The following is a 5,075-nucleotide window of genomic DNA, read 5'->3' on the forward strand; positions in this document are numbered from 1 at the left end:
CAGTTTGTTGGATCTCAATCGTAGTGATACACATATTCATAATATTGAAGCCAAAAGATGCAAAGTTAATAATGATAGTGCAACTTATTTGTGGCACTGCCGTTTAGGTCATATTGGTGTAAAGCGCATGAACAAACTCCATGCTGATGGGATTTTGGAATCACTTGATTATGAATCACTTGATGCTTGCGAACCATGCCTTATGGGCAAGATGAGTAAGACTCCGTTCTCCGGAACAATGGAGCGAGCAACTGATTTATTGGAAATAATACATACTGATGTATGCAATCCGATGAGTGTTGAGGCTCGCGGCGGTATCGTTATTTTCTGACCTTCACAGATGATTTGAGCATATATGGGTATATCTACTTGATGAAACATAAGTCTGAAACATTTGAAAAGTTCATATAATTTCAGAGTGAAGTGAAAAATCATCGTAACAAGAAAATAAAGTTTCTACGATCTGATCGTGGAGAAGAATATTTGAGTTACGAGTTTGGTCTTCACTTAAAACAATGCAGAATAGTTTCGCAACTCACGCCACCTCGAACACCATAGTGTAATGGTGTGTCCGAACATCGTAACCATACTTTATTAGATATGGTGCAATCTATGATGTCTCTTACCGATTTACCGCTATCATTTTGGGGTTATGCTTTAGAGACAGCTGCATTCATGTTAAATAGGGCACCATCAAAATCCGTTGAGACGACGCCTTATGAACTGTGGTTTGGCAAGAAACCAAAGTTGTCGTTTCTTAAAGTTTGGGGTTGCGATGCTTGTGTGAAAAAGCTTCAACTTGATAAGCTCGAACACAAATCGGAGAAATGTGTCTTCACAGGATACCCAAAGGAAACTGTTGGGTACACCTTCTATCACAGATCCGAAGGCAAGACATTCGTTGCTAAGAATGGATCCTTTCTAGAGAAGGAGTTTCTCTCGAAAGAAGTGAGTGGGAGGAAAGTAGAACTTGATGAGGTAACTTTACCTGCTCCCTTATTGGAAAGTAGTTCACCACAGAAATCAGTTTCTGTGACTGATACACCAATTAGTGAGGAAGCTAATGATGATGATCATGTAACTTCAGATCAAGTTACTACCGAACTTCGTAGGTCAACCAGAGTAAGATCCGCACTAGAGTGGTCCGGTAATCCTATTCTGGAGGTCATGTTACTTGACCAAGGCGAACCTACGAACTATGAAGTAGCGATGGTGAGCCCAAATTCCACGAAATGGCTTGAGGCCATGAAATCTGAGATGGGATCCATGTATGAGAACAAAATATGGACTTTGATTGACTTGCCTGATGATCGGTGAGTCATTAAGAATAAATGGATCTTCAAGAGGATGACGGACGCTGATAGTAGTGTTACTATCTACAAAACTCGAATTGTTGCAAAATGTTTTTGACAAGTTCAAGGAGTTGAGTACGACGAGACTTTTTCACCCGTAGCGATGCTTAAGTCTGTCCGAATCATGTTAACAATTGCTGCATTTTATGATTATGAAATTTGGCAAATGGATGTCAAAACTGCATTCCTGAATGGATTTTTGGAAGAAGAGTTGTATATGATGCAACCAGAAGGTTTTGTTGATCCAAAGGGAGCTAACAAAGTGTGCAAGCTCCAGCGATCCATCCATGGACTGGTGCAAGCATCTCGGAGTTGGAATATACACTTTGATGAGTTGATCAAAGCATATAGTTTTATACAGACTTGCGGTGAAGCCTGTATTTACAAGAAAGTGAGTGGGAGCACTACAACATTTCTGATAAGTATATGTGAATGACATATTGTTGATCGGAAATAATATAGAATTTTTCTGGAAAGCATAAAGGAGTATTTGAAAGGAGTTTTTTCAAAAAAAGACCTCGGTGAAGCTGCTTACATATTGAGCATCAAGATCTATAGAGATAGATCAAGAAGCTTGATAAGTTTTTTCAATAAGTACATACCTTGACAAGATTTTGAAGTAGTTCAAAATGGAACAGTCAAAGAAAGAGTTCTTGCCTGTGTTACAAGGTGTGAAATTGAGTAAGACTCAAAACCCGACCACGACAGAAGATAGAAAGAGAATGAAAGTCATTCCCTATGCCTCAGCCATAAGTTCTATAAAGTATGCCATGCTGCGTAACAGATCTATTGTATACCCTACACTGAGTTTAGCAAGGGAGTACAATAGTGATCTAGGAGTAGATCACTGGACAGCGGTCAAAATTATCCTTAGTGGAATAAGGATATGTTTCTCGATTATGGAGGTGACAAAAGGTTCGTCGTAAAGGGTTACGTCGATGCAAGTTTTGACACCGATCCAGATGACTCTAAGTCTCAATCTGGATACATATTGAAAGTGGGAGCAATTAGCTAGAGTAGCTCCGTGCAGAGCATTGTTGACATAGAAATTTGCAAAATACATACGGATCTGAATGTAGCAGACCCGTTGACTAAACTTCTCTCACAAGCAAAAGATGATCACACCTTAGTACTCTTTGGGTGTTAATCACGTAGCGATGTGAACTAGATTATTAACTCTAGTAAACCCTTTGGGTGTTGGTCACGTGACAATGTGAACTATGGGTGTTAATCACACGGTGATGTGAACTATTGATGTTAAATCACATGGCGATGTGAACTAGATTATTGACTCTATTGCAAGTGGGAGACTGAAGGAAATATGCCCTAGAGGCAATAATAAAGTTATTATTTATTTCCTTATTTCATGATAAATGTTTATTATTCATGCTAGAATTGTATTAACCGGAAACTTAGTACATGTGTGAATACATAGACAAACAGAGTGTCACTAGTATGCCTCTACTTGACTAGCTCGTTGAATCAAAGATGGTTAAGTTTCCTAGCCATAGACATGAGTTGTCATTTGATTAACGGGATCACATCATTACAGAAAGATGTGATTGACTTGACCCATTCCGTTAGCTTAGCACTTGATCGTTTAGTATGTTGCTATTGCTTTCTTCATGACTTATACATGTTCTATGACTACGAGATTATGCAACTCCCGAATACCGGAGGAACACTTTGTGTGCTACCAAACGTCACAACGTAACCGGGTGATTATAAAGGTGCTCTACAGATGTCTCCGATGGTACTTGTTGAGTTGGCATAGATCAAGATTAGGATTTGTCACACCGATTGTCGGAAAGGTATCTCTGGGCCCTCTCGGTAATGCACACCACTATAAGCCTTGCAAGCAATGTGAGTAATGAGTTAGTTGTGGGATGATGCGTTACAGAATGAGTAAAGAGACTTGCCGGTAACGAGATTGAACTAGGTATTGAGATACCGACGATCGAATCTCGGGCAAGTAACATACCGATGACAAAGGAAACAACGTATGTTGTTATGCGGTTTGACCAATAAAGATCTTCGTAGAATATGTAGGAACCAATATGAGCATCCAGGTTCCGCTATTGGTAATTGACCGGAGACGTGTCTCGGTCATGTCTACATAGTTCTCGAACCCGTAGGGTCCGCACGCTTAAAGTTCGGTGACGATCGGTATTATGAGTTTATGTGATTTGATGTACCGATGGTAGTTCAGAGTCCTGGATGAGATCGGGGACATGACGAGGACTCTTGAAATGGTCGAGACATAAAGATCGATATATTGGACGACTATATTCGGACATCGGAAAGGTTCCGAGTTATTCGGGTATTTTTCGGGGTATCGGAGAGTTACGGAATACAAGGAAGAAGTAATGGGCCTCATGGGCCAAGTGGTGGAAGAGAGGAGGCAGGGCGCGCGGCCCCCCTAGCTGAAACCGAATTGGACTAGGGGGCCGGCCCCCCTTTCCTCCTTTTCCTCCATCTCCTTCCTTCTCCCTCTCCTCCTTCCTTTCCTCCTCCTAGTAGGAGTAGGAAAGGGGAGTCCTACTCCTACGATTGTCCCCCCTTGCTCCTTTATATACGGGGGCAGGGGCACCCTAGAACACACAATTTGATCATTGATCTCTCTTAGCCGTGTGCGGCGCCCCCTTCCACCATAATCCACCTCGGTCATATCGTCGCAGTGCTTAGGCGAAGCCCTGCGTCGGTAACTTCATCAACACCGTCACCACGCCGTCGTGCTGACGGAACTCTCCCTCGAAGCTCTGCTGGATCGTGAGTTCGTGGGACGTCACCGAGCTGAACGTGTGCTGAACTCGGAGGTGCCGTACATTCGGTACTTGGATCGGTCGGATCATGAAGACGTACGACCACATCAACCGTGTTGTCATAATGCTTCCGCTTTCGGTCTACGAGGGTACGTGGACACACTCTCCCCTCTCGTTGCTATGCATCACCATGATCCTGCGTGTGCGTAGGAATTTTTTTGAAATTACTACGTTCCCCAACAGTGGCATCCGAGCCAGGTTTATGCGTAGATGTTATATGCACGAGTAGAACACAAGTGAGTTGTGGGCGATACAAGTCATACTTCTTACCAGCATGTCATACTTTGGTTTGGTGGTATTGTTGGATGAAGCGGCCCGAACCGACATTACGCGTACGCTTACGCGAGACTGGTTCTACCGACGTGCTTCGCACATAGGTGGCTGGCGGGTGTCAGTTTCTCCAACTTTAGTTGAACCGAGTGTGACTACGCCCGGTCCTTGAGAAGGTTAAAACATCACTAACTTGATGAACTATCATTGTGGTTTTGATGCGTAGGTAAGAATGGTTCTTGCTCAGCCCGTAGCAGCCACGTAAAACTTGCAACAACAAAGTAGAGGACGTCTAACTTGTTTTTGCAGGGCATGTTGTGATGTGATATGGTCAAGACGTGATGAGATATAAATTGTTGTATGAGATGATCATGTTTTGTTAAAGTTATCGGCAACTGGCAGTAGCCTTATGGTTGTCTCTTTATTGCATAAGATGCAAGTGCCATGTAATTGCTTTACTTTATCGCTATGCGATAGCAATAGTTGCAAAAGCAATAGCTGGTGAGACGACCATGTGACGACACGTTGATAAAATATCAAGATGATGGAGATCATGGTGTCATGCCGGTAACAATGGAGATTATGACAGTGCTTTGGAGATGGAGATCAAAAGCACAAGATGATGATGGCC

Source organism: Triticum aestivum, chromosome 3D, assembly GCF_018294505.1.
Source record: "Triticum aestivum cultivar Chinese Spring chromosome 3D, IWGSC CS RefSeq v2.1, whole genome shotgun sequence".
In the NCBI taxonomy this organism is placed as follows: Eukaryota; Viridiplantae; Streptophyta; class Magnoliopsida; order Poales; family Poaceae; genus Triticum; species Triticum aestivum.